The sequence below is a fragment of the Podarcis raffonei genome, chromosome 4, assembly GCF_027172205.1.
Source record: "Podarcis raffonei isolate rPodRaf1 chromosome 4, rPodRaf1.pri, whole genome shotgun sequence".
NCBI classification, from domain to species: Eukaryota; Metazoa; Chordata; class Lepidosauria; order Squamata; family Lacertidae; genus Podarcis; species Podarcis raffonei.
In genome coordinates, this window is record NC_070605.1 from 65,105,798 (window position 1) to 65,123,527 (window position 17,730).

Genomic DNA, 17,730 nt, shown 5'->3' on the forward strand with positions numbered 1-17,730 from the left:
TTTGGCTGCTCACCAGTTCTTAGTCATTGTTCCTTCCTTATTCACAAGTACATATGGCAGTGATCAACTAATGATACAACACTGAAAGGGGATACTGCACACGTTCATAATTTTTGCCCACTAAAATACATAAACATGCACCTGAAAAGTATGCAATAGCCATTTTGTCCTCCTGACCATGTATATAAGAAGAGCTATGCTGGATCAGGCCAAAGGACCATCGAATCCCACATCCTGTTCTCATAGTGGTCAACCAGATACGTATGAGAAACCTGAAAGGAGGACCTGAGCATAACAGCGCTCTCCTTACTTGTGATTCCAATATTTGTCTAATCCTTCTTTAAAGCTATCCAACTTGGGAGCCATCATTACACCCTGTAGAAGCAAAATAAGCCCCCCACTTTTTAAAAAATAAAAAAACCTTTTCCAGGGTCCCTTCAGGGAAGAAATAAATGGCCATAACATGTAGACACTGGAAGAAGGTAAGTTTTATCTCCTAGGAGATCAATGTTCCATTATTATGTCTACTACAGCACATGGAGGAAGCAAGAAATACTGCAGTGATTAGGACAAATTGGGATTGATGTGAGTTGAAGTTAACAGTCATGAACTTGGCCTTGGGCTTGATTTTGCCTACTGCCAAATGCACTCTCCCGATCCAGTGAAGTATGTAAGCAAGAATTTCACTTTAGGAGCCAGAAGAGCTGCTGTCCGATAGATGCTCAGGATGCCAAAGTTCTGTTTTGCTGTTGGCACACAGGCAAAAGCATCAGGGTTAAGTGAGCATTCATTTCTGCAGCCGAAGATTGCTGTATCTTTGGCCACAAATGCTCTTAAACTGCGAAGAATGTTAATTGCGACAAGCATTCCAATACAAAGGAATTCACTTCTGTTCCTGCAAAGAGCAGGACAGCCACTATGAGAATTATTAAGCTCAGCCACCTCACTGTAAATAAAATGGTTATTGACTGTGCCCTTTCATGCTCACAGATTATATCACTACCCACCCACCCTCCTCCTGAGCTGTGTCTTCCGGTTTCTTAGCAGCATTTGTTGTGACTCACTAGCAGGGACTAAGGGAATGAGCAGCCCTAGAGTTTGAAAGAACTCTGCATAGGCTACATAAAGGAGGAGGACACTTGTAATGGTTCTCGTAAGTCTAAACTTTGCTCTGTGTGGAACAAATGTTCAATCCAATACTCTTACTCCATGTGGTAGTCAATCAGGAACAGTGCCAGATCTTCCAGATTATTTCTTGTCGTCAGTCTCCTAAATACAAGGCACTTGCTCCAGGGCAGGAGGAGGGGACAAGAGGGGTGCTGGTACTCCAGGCCAAAGTAAGGTTGGCTATTACATACTTTAGAACAAGGGTAGCCAATGTAGTGCCTTCCAAATATTCCTGGACTGTAGGTCCCATCTATCCTGGCCATTGGTCCTGCTGGCTGGGGCAGATGGGAGCTGGAGCCCAGCAACATCTGGGGAGTACCCCTGGGGTTTGGGTGGAATTGATTTTATTGAAGACTTAAGTTGCGTTGTGGAGGAAATTGCTTAAAAGGATATGAATTTTCCAATGAATAAATAGAGCAGGGATGGGCAGCCTGTGACCTTTTAGAAGTTGTTGGGCTAAATCCCATCATCTCTAACCATTGGGCCCTGCTGGCTGGAGAAGATGGAGAGTCAAAGAACATTTGGGAGATGACAGGTTATCCATCCTGCTTGGGTGGGCCTCCTAGTGCATTATGAGCTGGTCAAGTTTGCATTAGAGGCATAGTTTCACTGCCACCACCTTCCTCCACCTCCCATTGTGTTTAAAGGTGCCTATATCTTGAGGTACCTTCCAAAGATTTCCAGGGCATAGCTTGAATGATGAGGAAGGCAAGAGCATTTCCCTCAAGTTTTTTTTTTTTTTTGCATAACATCTTAGACCTTTCCACTGAGGAGGAGGAAGTGTGTGTGTGTGTGTGTGTGTGCGCGTGTGTGTGCGTGCATGCACATAGTTAGGTGCCAGGCTGCACTTCTTGAGTGCATTTGGTTCAGACGTTAAAATGACTGCATTTAGGTATGGGGCAGAGCTTGATGCCATTTGGCCTATGCATGCATATTCTATTTCCTTGAACAACTGGAAAGAGCTCCTGTGCGATGGAAACAGGTCATATTCCTCCCTTGCTACATGGCTGTTGTCTCCACCACTGCTGAACCTCCTCAGGGTGGGAAGGGAGCCAACTTTAAAAACAAAACAAAATGATGAACATGTCTGGTGTTAGATGTTGAGGATGATGTCCGGAAGAAAGGAAGTGCAGGGATATTACGGACAGAGGGAGGGGCAAAATTCTTAGCCAAGGGAGAAGAACAGTGAGCTATGTAGGGCATTGATGACTCAGTGTCAAATCACAAATACAATCAGTGGCATTGTAGCCATTTGAAAATGTAACTACATGGAGACTGACTGCTCCACCTGGCAAGCCATTTGTCTGAGAGTGCCCTGTATGGATAATGAACAATTGGGAGCATTTGGAGCTGCCATCTGGATGTCCCCATCTTTTTAGATTGATAAAGTAAGTTTGCCTCCATCCCTGATGCTAAAAGACCTAGGAAAAACAGTAGATGTGATATTCATAAATATAACAGCAATACATGTTACAATGGCTTTGCTGCATGGCCTCAGGCAAGCCAATTAACTTACCTCTGCTGGGTTTCCCGCCTTCTATAATTCTAGCCTAATGATAAATTCCCTTCCTTGCAAGATTGTTGTGGGACCCCACTTCATTAATATTTGCAAAGAGCTTAGGTGGAAGGTGGAGGAGAAAAGTAGATTCAACTTTCTTGCACAATAGCTTTAAGGCTCTCTCTAGATAATATGCGAGTTCTGTCAGTGTCCTTAAGTACAGGGATTTCTTAACCCAGATTGCCAGTGGTTGAGGATGGGGAGAATCCAAATTGGAACATTAGTGAGGGGTTCAGAGGGCTTTAACCTTTTGTTGTCTCCCCCCAATCTGGTCCCAATTGTGATTCCCTGCATGATAGAAACTTCCATAGGGGAAAAAGCTCTCAGGTAATTAAATGTGAGCCTGTTTTCCTTATGCAAATTACTGGCATGGCAGGTCACAATATAAAGCATCCTGTACTCCTGTGCTAAAGTTCCATCTCTCTCACACACACACCAATTTGCGTAGAAAAACCCTCTCAGCTCTAAGTAACAGCACGTTGTTTCTAAAAAGTTCGAAAAATGTTAACATGATGCCACAGTATCCTCCTTGCTCAAGGCGGATCTAAAAAGGCATTCATTTCCCCCCATTTCCACACAGACAAAAGGAAGAGATTGGCTGTTAACAGTTTGGTTAGATTTATCATATTGTTTTCCCCCCTCCACCCAACATAGCTCCATTTCTTGGACAGGTTTACAGCTGATTTAAACATCCTTGTACTTCATTGAGCATCCCTTTCCAGGTGACATTTAAGTATAGAATGAACACACATAGGTCAGGGCAGGAACCACTACTGTGGCCACATTCCCACCAGATATGCGTTTATTCTACCTCCAGAGGTCATCTCATCACTTGATAACATAGGTGAACATAGTGCTTCCTTTGAAAAGTGCTATGTTTGAGAGGGTGTCAGGAGATGGAAAATCCTTGCCTGTGGTATTTCATCTTTGGACGTTCTAACAGTGTTGGCTTGGTTCTGTAAAAAAAAAGCAGAGGCCTTCACAAATCATTTATGTGAAAAGTATTCCATTACTATGATCAAGGAGCAGAAAGGCTGCACTTCTGGTCTCACCCACAAGGACATATATTGCACCCCTCAAACCACCCCTGATGCTCAGAGGTATTTGCAAAGGGGAAAACTGTGTACGTAGACCTCTGCACACATAGAATTCCCTGGGAGCTGGAACCTCAATTGCACAGTTTTACAGTTGCTAGGAAAGCCAACACAAACAGGGGTGTGCATTAGGGGGTGTGCAAGAGTTGTTTTGGAGTCCATTTGGCTTCCAGAAAAGATTGAGGTTCAGTCCAAAGTATTTTGGATGCTGTCCAGTTCTGCTACGGGTTTGAATATAAATTGCAATTTGTAAAAACAAAGCTTTGTGCCTTCCACTTTTACTTTTATTGGGAGCAGGAGAAAATCTGTAACTCACCCCCCCCCCCCGAAATTTGAAGGTTGATTAGCTCCTCCTGAGTTGATAAAATCTGCCAAATTGGAGACCAATGTTTCTACTGGGCATTTTCAAAATATGATTCTCATCCTTGAACATAGCTTTTTAATGTTTTGTCAGGATTCAATGAAATTTACAGGCATGGTAGCCCCTCCTGAAGAGACGAATTCTGAAAAAATTCAAAAGGTAGGTACAGTTGTTTTCCTGCAGGAACCACCTCTACCATTTGGGGTGATTACAAAAGGATTCACTTAATCTTCTCTATTGTTTTGTGTGCAATTTGTATGAAAACATCATATATGAGAGAAATGCCCTTGGGTAAGAAATCTGCCAAATTTCAGACAAACAGATGGAGGAGTTTTTGTGCTGGACACCTTCAAAATTATTTAGAAAGTAACTTGTCTAATTTGTTGGTGCTTGTTGGATGAAATTTCCAAGCATGGGAATTCTGAGAGGATTAATCTTGCCAGTTCTCAGAAAGGTGGCTAAAGCATTTTTTCTACATGGACAGCCTTAACAGTTTTGTAGTGGTCAAAAAGGATTCACAATCTTGCTATTGGGTTATGGGCAATTTGTGTGAAAACTACACAATGACCCCTAGGTAAAAAACCTGTCAAATTACAGAAAAATAGGCCAAGGTTTTTTTTTGTGTGTTTTCTAACTTTAAAGTTCTTTGGGAGGTAGGTGGGAAGATCTATAAATAAATTGTTTCCTTCCCTTTGGTTTTGTGGGCAAATATTTTATTATGAAAATGCCAAATATTATAGAGGAATTCCTAGAAAAGTAAGCTTCACAATTTGATGGGTGCAGGCGCTAAAGAGTTATGATGAATGGGGGAAAACAGCTTCAGGCTTCTGTTCTGCTCAGTTGGTAGCAAACATCACATAAAAGTAAATCTGATTTGACTTGATGTGTAGGTATACGGCACAGAGACAGAAGGACTTGAATGTCCAGGATTTTCCAAGCAAGTACCACTAGCAGAATCAGCAAAGAGTACAGAATAGACAACAACAATCTGATAGATTGTTTCAACGCCCCTTCAGTAATGCACTGTGATTGGAGAACTCTGGTAAAATCACCTCTCTGATTAGAAGCATGACCTGCCAGTCAAAAGAGAGTTCTTCCCCCCCTCCCCATCCTGCTGTTTTCCTTACGTTGCTAACCTAGGGAGAAATGGTTCAATTTTTGCATGTACATCCAAAACTCTGAAGCACATGAAAGAACTTTGGAAGTTCTTGTTTCCATTTGGGGCAAGCTCCAAATCTTGCTGAAGTGACCCCACTACAATTCTTGATTTAGGATTTGTCCAATTCTTTTGAACACCTCTAGTGTACATATATAGGCTTCACCTATGCAGGTGTCCATGCCTGACGCATGACAGGATGGAAGGAGTTGCATGACCTTGTGAATGAGGACAGTAGCAAAGTCTCACTGCTTCATGGTTGCATGGAGACTCCTTCATGTTAGCAACATTTGAATGGTGCTCCAATTTCTTTCAAACAAACCAGCATTCATGCATGAAAGCAGGGATAGGCAAACTCGGCCTTCCAGATGTTTTGGGACTACAACTCCCAACATCCCTAGCTAACAGGACCAGTGGTCAGGGATGATGGAAGTTGTAGTCCCAAAACATCTGGAGGGCCAAGTTTGCCTATGCCTGCATGAAAGTGTCAATGACTAGAGACTAGCTATAGATGTCTAACTTCTGCTGATAACAACCGCTGTAGATTCTTGTAGCTCAGATCAAGTTTGGGCCATCATATTTAGTTATTCCTAAGGATATGTTCCAGCCTGATGTCTCTGCAGCATGGTTGAAACATAATACGGTTTGGGCTGGGACTGCAGTTGTCTCAACCAATCACACATTTGTTGGCCATGTTATGATGGTTTTAGAATATTTTAGGTGAATAAGCTCTTTCTTGAATGGGTAAAACTTATAGGACAGATAGTACATGCTTGCATTCCAATCTTAAACCTATTTAATCAGAAGTAAGCAACACTGTTTTGCATCAGCTTTACTGCCAAGTGCCTAGGACTGCAGCTTCACACTTACTTGGGAGTAAGTCCCATACAAGCCAAGCCAACTTCTGGATAAGGGGAGGGGTGCACATGCACTTCGGATCACTGCTTTGGCTACAATCCTAACCACACTTACCAGGGAGTAAGCCCCATTCAGTTCAATAAAACTTCTCTGTAGACATGATTAGGGTCCTGTTGCTAGTTATCGAATGTTGCAATCTGAATTTGGCCATGTTGGAAAAGAATTGCATAATGGAGCTAGAACTACTTTCTTTAATAGGCTAATGGGGATGTGTGCAGAATCTCAAGATGGAAACACATTTCTCAGGGCAATTTTCCAGTATCATAGATACACAAATGCCACCTATTGCTATGAACAGCAGCCCCCTCCCCCAGTACAGTATTCTGGCTTTGATGCATCTGAGAATAATAGGAAACGGAAAACAGGAGGCAGGATCTATTTTCTTCTCACTTCAGCTTTCCAGGCATTCATTTGAAATGGATGAAAATAACAAGGTATTTTGGCACCCGGGGCTACAATTTGGGAGAGGGGGTGGAGAGCTACTTGGAAAGGCTTTGCTCTCGGTCTAAGGGATGAGCAGGAGGACTGGCACAGAGCAGGGCTTGATTAGTATTGAGCAGAGGTATCTCTCTTGATGAGTCGGTGGCACGTCTCTGATTACTCACTCCTTTCTGCCAAGTCCTTGCAAAGCATGGACTGCATGTCCGGTGCCAAACAACCTCCTTAAATATTAATCACCAACCACAGCGCACAAATCTAGCACCTGAAAAGGCATACGGAGGAGGTGGTTGGGTAGCCGTGGGATGCTGGTTTTGCTGGAGTGGTGGCAGGGGCTGAAAATGGCGGCCAAAGATTGCAAAACATGACATCTACTAAAGAATTTGGTAGCTGCTAATGAATTAGGGTGGCCATGGGCCATACTTAGAGGACAGTCCTTTATTTCAAAGACTGACTGGTCCAAGTCCAGTTTAAAGAGAGCAATGCATAAGAAGGAAGAGAAGGAGCCTTAAGGCTGCCCATCAACCATCAGAACCAGGACAATAGACAGAGCACACAAAGTATTTCACACTAGGGTGAAATGTATTGTAGTTCTAATCTTGCATCTATGCTTATACATTATTATATGCAACTTTTCTACAAATCTGTATGCTCTTTTCAGTGACCCGTTTGCTCCTTTTTGGGGAACAATGCTTAAGTAGCCATTCTCTACACAATACAGCTATTTTCTATAGAATGCAGCATTACAATGGAATTAGACAAATTCAGACAAGCCTATCAATGGTGGATAGTCATGAAAAGAACAGTGGACCCTCCGGATACGAACTTAATCCATTCCAGGGGTCCTTATGTACCCCGAAAAGTCCGCAACATGAGGCGCCACTTCTGTGCACGTGCATGGCGCGATAGAGTGCTTCTGCGCATGCGTGTACGGCAAAACCCGGAAGTATGCAGTGTTTGCAACCTGAAAGTTATGTTACCTTTGGGTCCATTGTATATAGAACCTCCAGACTGGGAGGCAGTATGCTTCTGAATATCTCTTGCTGGGGGAAAATAGCAGGAGAGGCCAAAGGCTTTAATTCCCAGCTCTAGTGCACATCTATTCATGTTTAGGAAAGTACTCCATGCTTGAGAGGAGAGCAATCTAATAGTCCCACTAGACCAGCATATACCAGCATAACATCAACAGAGCTTAGTTTGTATCCTATGCACTCCTAGTGGACATGAAGATCACAGGACATCAAAGCAGAGAAGGCAAAGCAACACAAACAGCTGCTCTCCCAGCATCCATGGCAATGTTGCCTACACCAACTATTCCGGGAGCAGCATGTGAATGAAGGAAGGAGACAACCAAAGCACGGGGACAGGGTAACATCCCATGATGTGGCACCAGCCCATCATACATACAACAAACAACCTGCATGACGTAAGGACACCAGAGCGGCATTCACTGTATCAGGAAAGCGCTTTGGTGCAGGCATGCAAATATGCCCGATATTATTGTGGGCATTTGTATAATGTTTGCCTCTATTTAAAAAGGCCCTGAAAACTCCCTAAAAGCCAAGGGAGTTGGGGATGTGAATCCCCTATGCAGCCCCTAGGTGGAAGGAAATTGAGTGAAGGCTCCCGCCTGAGTAAAACTAAACAAATGGCTGCAACAGGTCTCCCAATTCAGTCTATTAGCTTCACCTCTCTCTCAGTTTTCTGACAGCACTTTCCCCGCCTATGCCGGCAAAGCAGTTCAGGAGGTGGACAGAAAAACAGACAGACTTGCAGACGTGGGATATTATTACAGGAGACCAAGACATTTGTGAGGACGGACTTCTTTCTGAAAATGCTGTCAAGTCAATATCATCCGTGCAACCTTTCCTCCTCTCATTTTTGTGGCTCGCTGTTAAATACAAACATCAACATCACTTACCCATTTAGCTCATGCTTTGACTCTGATACAATCAGTGCTCCTGTCCCACCTCGTCACAAATGGGCTTGCTGCAGATTCAATCTAGAAGAGTGCTGCACTCTGTTAAACATCTAACAGACTGGGCAGGTGTTGTTATTTTAAAGGCGTTGTTGATGTAGAACAATACCTTCTCTTCTGGTGGCTAAGAAGAGGCAAAGCTCAGGGATGGAGTATACACATTGCATGCAAAAGGTCCCAGGTGCAGTCTTAGCATCTTGAGGTAAGGCTGGAAAAGACTCTCCTTGCAACCCTAGAGAGCTGCTGCCACTTGGCGCGGAAAATATTGAGCTGGATGGCCCAGTGGTCTGACTTTGCCTCCTCCAGACTTTGAAAACTGAATACATTAATAACACCCTCTCTTGGAAGTAAGTGCCCTTGAGCATGACACTGCTTCCTTCCCAGCAAGTGTACTTAAGATTGCAGAGTTGATATTATTTATTTATATCATATTTATAAAACACCTGCAATCAGCCAGTGTTATCCATTACACAAAAATAAACAGTTTGTGCCCCAGTAGGCTCAAAAGGATGAGCAAAGTGGGTCAAAGGAGTTATATTTGTCTATATTTGTGCTGATCCAGCTTATTATTATTATTATTGCTGCTATTATTATTATTATTATTATTATTATTATTATTATTAAACAGTAACTCTAATATGCAATGAACCTCCCTTCCTCTTATTGTTGTTGTTTAGTCGTTTAGTTGTGTCCGACTCTTCGTGACCCCATGGACCAGAGCATGCCAGGCACTCCTGTCTTCCACTGCCTCCCACAGTTGGGTCAAACTCATGCTGGTAGCTTTGAGAACACTGTCCAACCATCTCGTCCTCAGTCATCCCCTTCTCCTTGTGCCCTCCATATTTCCTAACATCAGGGTTTTTTCCAGGGAGTCTTCTCTTCTCATGAGGTGGCCAAAGGATTGGAGCCTCAGCTTCACAATCTGTCCTTCCAGTGAGCACTCAGGGCTGATTTCCTTAAGAATGGATAGGTTTGATCTTCTTACAGTCCATGGGACTCTCAAGAGTCTCCTCCAGCACCATAATTCAAAAGTAACTCTAATATGCAACGAACCTCCCTTCCTGTTATAGGCTTATCCTATTCAATTCAGGGATAGAAACTATATTCTTCTTCACTTGCTTATAGAGTTGCTTCCTCCACTGAAGTGAATGTGGCAGCCAGCATGGACAAGATCACATCTGGGATTCTGTGTTTATACTGGGCTGCAATATGTGTAAATTCAGAAGGCTTCTTAACTGCATCAAGTGAAACCTTAAATACCATTATTTAAAAGCCCATAAAGAGGAACAGTCTTGTATTCCCTCCCTCTAAGTTATCTTTTCAGAATGGATTTAGAGCTAGAATGGATGGAATGATAGGGTGTGTATTCCAGGGTTCCAGGTATAAAGAAAGAAAAGAAGTCTGACGCATAGCTACTTTTAAATTGCATTTATTTTGAAGTCCACATATTTTGAACCTCCCTAACCAATCCAGTTATTTTAGTGCCACATTTCAAATCACTCTATTTTTTCCAATTTCTAAGAAACCAATTGTCACTTCCAGATTTCCTAGCCATGAGTTTAATACACTCTGGGGCCATGAAGAAACTTTATGGAAATCTAGGTGAGCTACAAATTACAGTTCAGCTTCAGGGCACACAAGTTCTCTTTCGATGGGACTCCAGAGTATACAATATGTAGGTCTGCAAATCTCTACCCATCAGAATACATAACAGTAAAATGGAAGTATGGGAAAGTTGATAAGTCACTTTAGAAGCCCTGCTGGTTTTAAAGAATAACATTTCCTGCTCTGCCCAGTTATAGCCCATTCCAAAAATCAGCTCTATGTAAAATCTGGGTTTCTTCCATTGCATGGTCAACCTTCTCCCTCCCTCCAAGATAATACTAACACTGTTTGATTATTTGTTGCATTTATATCTCATCTTTTTCTCCAGGAGCTCCTGGTGGCACACATTGTTCTTCCCCTCCTCATTGAATCCCCACAACAACCCTGTGCGGTAGGTTAGGCTGAGAGACAGTGAGTGGTTTAGGATCACCCAGTGAGATTCATGGTCAAGTGGGGATTTGAACCCTGGTCTCCCATGTTGTAGTCTGATACTCTAATCCCTACACCACACCGTCTCTCCAGGGTTTTACCCTGGAAAATAATTCTCATGGCAGCTCACAACATAAAATATAATAAAGTCATAAAACAGTTAAAACAATTAAATCCAAAATTCTCCTCGCTGGCCAGAGTGACTTTATACCTGCTGTGTATATTCAGCAGTCTTATGGTAAATGATTGACTGACCATAACAAAAAGCAGTCATCTTCTAATATGGATGATAGCTAGCAGTGGAATAAATCTGGAACTGACTACTTAACAGTGTTATTTATGGTGAGAACTCACAACCTTCCCATCTACCTCTAGTTTGCAACTGTGTGTGTAGACAGTAGTCAGTCAGGACCATCCTGTTGCGGTGGGCAATCAGAACAGAAGGTCCACTCACATGAACACTGGGGAAGTGGTGTTTGTGGCTTGGTGTGGCCATGGTGGATGGGCAACATAGGCTAGTGAGGGTCCCTCCTCCTTTGTTGGTTGCACTGGCTCCTAGAACTCACCCGCTGGTTGTACTGCCAATCGCAGGACAGTCTTGGGACATGGCTTGGCCTGTTTAATCCCATTCTGCTGCCATGTGTATTATTGCTACCCGTGTTGTATTCAGTCCCCTTCTGCCCTTGGCTTCATGTATCCTTTGCCCATATGAAAAGTTCTGCTGTATCAAACCAAAGGTATCTACTCCAGCATCCTGCTCAACACAGCAGCTAATGGGAAAGCTGTAAGCAGGACATGAAGTCAATAGAGCTCTCCCAACAAATGGTCTCAAAGGCATATGCCCTATGCGGCCTAGGACCCTCGTACCTATGGGACCGCCTCTCCTGGTAGACCTTAAGGTCCACGGAGGACCTTAAGGTCTATAAATAACAACACCCCGAGCCTCAAGGAGGTTAGATTGGTCTCAACTAGGGCCAGGGCCTTTTCAGCACTGGCCCTGACTTGGTGTAACACTCTGTCACAAGAGACCAAGGCCCTGCGGGATTAGACATCTTTCTGCAGGCTTGCAAGACGGAGCCGTTCTGCCTGGCCTTTGGCTTAGACTCACTCTGACCCCTTATATGGGATTTGGTATATAAATTTTCCTTTGGCTTTTTTGCTGGCCCATGTAGGACCAGCATGGCTAGCTGGCGCGGGTGAATATCTGATGTTTCCTCCCTTTATGGTCTTGATTTATGGGCTACTACTAAAATGAGGCTGCATTTTAAGCTGTATTCTAAACTGTATTTTAATTGACTGCCCCTCCATTACATTTTATTGTAATTTATATTTGGTGTTAGCCACCCTGAGCCCAGCCCTGGCTGGGGAGGGCAGGGTATAAATAAAAATTTACTATTATTACTATTATTATATTCCTTCTGACCATGGAGGCTGCATATAGCCATCGTGATTAGGAGCCATTGATAGCTTAAAAAGTGGGGAGGGGGAATTAGACAGAATCATGGAAGATAAGGCTATCTAAACTAATCTTGATCACCACATCTTGTGGTTGCAAATTCTATACATTAATTGTGCACTGTGCAAATTACTTTTTGCCTGTCCTGACTCTTCTGCCAATCAGCTTCATTACGAGAGAGAAAGAAAAGCTCTATATCTACACACGGTGTAATTTTATGCACACACCTGTAGGGTGTGAGATGCCATGTAATTTCATCACTGCTGTTTGTCAGAGCCTACAAATTTCTAGCCTTGGTCTAGACCAGCCTTTCCCCACCCTGGTATCATCTGGATGTTGCTGGACTCCAGCTCCCATCAGTCCCAGCCAGGATGGCCAATGGTCAGAGATAAGAGGACTTGTGGTCTAACTCATCTGGAAGGGATCAGGTTGGGGAAGCCTGGTCTAGACACATTTTGGGTTGCACTTGGGCTTTATAGGATCAGGACTCTGATCTGAACTTGCTCCTTTGATACTGGATTCACAGAATCCAGCAGCAACAACAAAGTATAATTTAATTGTAAACTCGCTGGCATATTTAACTTGCAATCAAGCCTCTGTAAGTTTCTTCGAAGCTCAGAAATATATCATTAAACTTTGATTTCCTCGAGAGAACTGAAAGTTACAAAAAGTGAAAGGAATAATATTTAATAGGGAAACCAAGACACAGATCCAGCAACAAACAAATATCTTAAGCAACCTTTAAGCCCCATGGAAATATTTCCAAGACCTTTACACCAAGAAGGATGAGTCTTAAAACCTCAAACATAGCTGTCATTTTTCTTTTTCAACTGCAGTGTAGCCTTTGGATAGCTGAACAATTATTTACAGTCATCTCTCAGGAATTTCAAAAACAATTTTAGAAATACCTGCTACTCTTCCAATGATCTCAATTCAGGGAGTAGTGCTGTTTTCTCTCTGTGGGTAATGAAACTTTAATGATATTTCCCAGCAGGGGCCTAGTTGAATCATGCAAAGAAGGGGAGAGGGATTCCCAACAGAAAGCTCTGAAATTAGAAAACTTTCAACACATTCTTAGTTCTATCATCTTTGTTAGCTAGAAACCAATTTGTTTTAGCCAATTTTTAATCAATTTCCCCTTTAATTAGTTAATTTTAAACTTTTCAAACTTTTCTTTTTATATATATTGCTCTATATCCTCAGTGTTCACCTCTTCCTCCTGGTGCCATCACTGCCCTTTCACATGCCCTCTCTGCTCAGTGGGGAGAAGAAGGAGAGCAGGTTGTTGCTCCTTCTTCAATCAGGACTTACTTGCTTGGAGGAGACAATGTAAGAGGCAGTGACAGCAAGGAGGATGACTAGTTCAGGGCCTCTAGTAACATGTGGTCTGCAGAGGTGCCCAGTAATGCCAACACTGACCCTGGCTGGCTGTCATAACAGCTTGTAAAGTGATGCTCCCGGAAGTCCTGTCTCTGAGTAGATCCTTAGCAGGGGTGTGCATCAGATTTGGACAAATCCCGAAGCCAAGGTTGGGTGTCTTGGAGGAATTTGGGGCCTGTCCAAGGTGAAGCAAGATTGTGAGAAAACTGCATGAATCGAAGCAGCGATCCCTGAAGCACTTAGTGGTGCCTCAGTGATCCAGACAATTTAAAAAATGCTGCAGATGAGTGTTTACTGAAAGTGAAACTATGTTTCTAAGCTTATAGTATAAGGAAAATGCCAGGGTGTGGAGGAAGAGCAGGGGGAGAGGGAGCCGCTTTGCAAAATTGAAACTTAGCTCCCTAATTTAAGAAAAAGGCCGGGATCAGGAGGAGGAGCTCCCTACCTTATAATCAGAAGGAATTGTTTTTAGCAGGGCTCTTCAATCCCATTGCTTGGGGAGAGGGAACAACTTTGTATGAGTGAAATTTACATATCTAAACTCAAGGAAGATGCCAAGATGGAGAGGGCAGATGGCAGAGGGGAAGCTATATGATAATGGGTCGTTCTACTTTATAACCAGAGAGGATGATTTTGCCTGTAAAGTGAATCCCTTTTAGTTCTTTGCATGGGAGCTCTTACTGTTGCCACACAACCCTGCTAAACAGCTGTTTGGAGAGAAGATTTATTGCAGAGGGCTTTCCACTTAAGTGCACTTTGTTTATGCCAACAGGGGACCGGAACATTGTCCCTGTGAAAGTGGGGAGTCGCCTGTAGTCAAAACCAAATCTTGTGGTTGGTTCATACTTAAAATCCTTAGTACACTTCCCCTGCCATCATAGCACTTTCCACTCCACCATATCTGTAAGCCATGGCCACCCCTTCTTATCTGCTGCCTTTGTGCTTTCTGCTACAACCCTTTCCCCCTGTAGGTTTTGTGGCAAAGCTTTCCTTGCAGCAAGATAAATAAACTCTCTGGGCCTTGCCACTGAAGTAAAAAGCTTAACTGTAAAGAAAAAACTGGGTACCAATTTCCACAAACAGAGAGCTTACATGGCTAGGTGTATCCGGGTTAGCTGAATTAAAAATCAAAATCAAATCACTGCTTCTCACTTGCCCACTTTCAGTATTTAGGAACTTAAAGTCTGTGCACAGAGTGTTGGCTGAAACAGCTTTGGTTTGTACACTCAACTTGCTTTGGTGCACTGCAGATCAGTTAACTCTCCCCCTCTTTTCTGTATATGTTGGAGCAATGCCTATGCAGTACCTGATGTCTGCATATAGCACACAGCAGGGAATACCATCAGAGCAGTTGCTACATGGAGATCAACACTGAGAGCCAGAAGGGAAATTTATTAGGGCAGGTAAGCCTCAGATTCCTCCCCCGCCCCACCTCATCCATTTTGTAGGAACAAACGTCCATCAGGCTTCACCACCAACCATATTCATCTGGCATTTCCTGCTCCATGGGTCTATACAGAAATAATCTGGCTGCTGCCTCTATGTTCAAGACTTGGAACACATAGGCAAATGCAAGGAACTTTCCCGCACTATGGATTAGGCAAAAAGCCAGAAAACAAACAGACCTCATAGCACAGAGTAATGGCAGGTATTCTTAGAATATTTTGCTCTATGCCTTTTAGTGAAAATACTTTGAAATCTCTCCATCCTCTAGTAGTGGTTAGGAGACCACCAGCATGTTTAAACAGCAGCAACAATCTCAACAAAATATACTAAGATGTGTCTTTCAAAGCAGTCCGTACATTTTAACTCTCCCAAAGCAGCTATCAGATAAAGCAGCTTGCATATCAATGGAGTGATTAATATTTCCAATATTTCAGTATTATATTCATCTTGAGATCATTCATTTCCAGTGGTGGCAGGTGGTGGGGTAGGGCAGTGGTGGACCTCTGCCTGTGCATTTGCGCAGTATCGACCTACCTGCCTCCTTGTCTCTCCTACTTTCCCTCCTGGTAAGCAGCAGGCAATTCTACTGCTGGGAAAGTGCACTGCAATGAGTCCTATGCTGATTTGCTCCTGCATGGATATTAGGGCGAAAGAATGGCTAATGCCCATCATTTTTGCACTGTGTTCTTGTACTGGTGTATCAAACTAGGGATGAGGAAGGCATTTTTTCTGCTACTATTTTTCTGTTACTATTTAATACTTTGGAGATGCCATTACGTAGATGCACAAAGAATAGAAAATAGTACCATAACCACACCTCTCCTCCTTATAGGAGAGTCAGAGCAGTTCTGAGTCCTATTGTGTCCAAAGGGACAGATTCCTGTGCCCTGCGCATTCCATGCTTTGTCAAAGTAGCCACATGGCCAGAAGGCACAGAATGTCAAACATTTCCACAGCTGCTAATTCCACTCACCGCAGGGATCTTCAGACCATTCTCTTTCACTGCAGTCACCTTCTCATCTCAAGCTTTATTGGTCCCTATCTGTGGCTAGAAGAGAAAAAGTAAAAAGAAAGGTCAGGGGTTAAAAAAAGGCAAATCCTTATTTGTCAGAAGAACACATGATTGTTGGGGGCTTCTTCACTGTGCTCTGCTCACTTTCATGAGCTTCTCAAGAGCAAATTTAACGAAAAGGAGAAGAACTTTGTTTATGATTGGATACAAAGTGCTGTTGATTTACCTGGGCCATTGCTAAGGTTAGAAACAATTACAATTTTATTAGCACCATTAGTTCCTTCTGGGGGATTCTCCAAAGTGCCTTTGGCTAAATGGCCCCTGCCACAAATGTTTATATTGTCACTTTTCCATCAAGTTCTCAATCACGAGAAGTTACTGCAGAAAGAAATCAATGGCTGGAGTTGCAGCTGCCAGCTACAGAGCTTTGTACAATGCAAAATACTTGGCCTAAGCATGGGGTGGGGTGGGGTGGGGGGCAAAGCTTGTTGTAGATAAGGTTCAAAATGGAGATGGGGAACCTATGCCTTCCACTTGCTGGACTACATCTAATGCTACCCCTGTCAAATGACTATTAGCCATGTAGACCGAGTCTGAGGAGAATTGAGAGGAGTCACACAAATCTATTACGATATTCATTTCCACTGTCATGTGACATTTTCCATTCTGTTGTGTTTCATTTTGTGTCCATTGATGCAGAAATACATGTATTTTTACACAGCACAAAATAGGCACCAATATCTCAACCATCCACAGATATTTACAAATCAATTACCTTCCCTGCATTTTCTCTTTCAAAGTTAAGGACTTTCCAGAGGGGTAGCCCTCTTAGTCTTTTGAGGCAAAAACAATAAAGACCCTTAAAGACAAAGTTAATGAAGTGGCTAATGCCCTATTACCAAACTATGACTGGATGTCTACCTGTTCATGTCTACTCAGAAATAAGTTCTGTTGAACACAGTCTTTCTTCCAGGTAAGCAAAGTTGGGTGTCATGAACTGGCAGGACAACAGGGAGGAGGAAGAGGAACACAACAAGGGGTGTAGCCGGGACTGGGACACACCAGGGCAGGCAGGGGAGAGGGAAGGAAATACTCACAGGGTGACATGGTGATGAAGGGATGGGGGACAGTGCATAGGACATGGAGCAGCATGACCCATCACCAGAGCCAGAGGGGTCCCTGTCTCCACAGCAGGCTCTGAGGCATAGGAAGCAGCAGGAGGGGTACTCTAGGACGCTGAGGGTCCACAGCCCAGCTCCCTATCTGGCCAGGTGGGGCTTGCTAGCTCTGGGAGAAGGAGTGTGATTTCTCAGCTGGAGTAGGCTTGGAACAGGTGAGGGTCACCTGCCTCATCAAGCCCAGATGCTGCAATCAGCATGCAAAGTACAAAAGGGAAGCAGAGCTGAGGGGCTGTGTCTGTTCAACTGCCTTTGTTGATGGGTTTTGATTTGGATACTGCTGGATCTCTATGGGGCTGTGCATTGGGTTTGACTCTGGACTGTATCCTGATTGCTGGACTTCAGACTTGGCTACTTGGATTGATCCTGGACTGTGTTTCCAGACCCTTGGATTTGGCATACTGACTTGCTGCCAGGTAGGCCCCAGGGTTCAGGACATTAGGATTGCAGCAACTCTCACAACCTTGCTTTCACAGTTCAGTATAAACTTCTCATTCTAGCTCATTTCCTGAGGCATCAGGGAGGGACATTCAAGAAAACTTCAGAGAGGAAAG

General features: G+C 43.4%; 1 long non-coding RNA gene across 3 annotated transcripts in view; it reads right to left on the bottom strand.

The window, feature by feature from the left end:
* Positions 1-17,730, bottom strand: part of LOC128413142 (uncharacterized) — a 109,252-nt gene that overhangs the window by 56,380 nt on the left and 35,142 nt on the right. For all 3 annotated transcript variants that reach the window (XR_008330251.1, XR_008330253.1, XR_008330252.1), the window contains exon 2: positions 15,960-16,034. This is a non-coding gene — a long non-coding RNA (uncharacterized LOC128413142). The remainder of the gene's footprint in view (positions 1-15,959; positions 16,035-17,730) is intronic.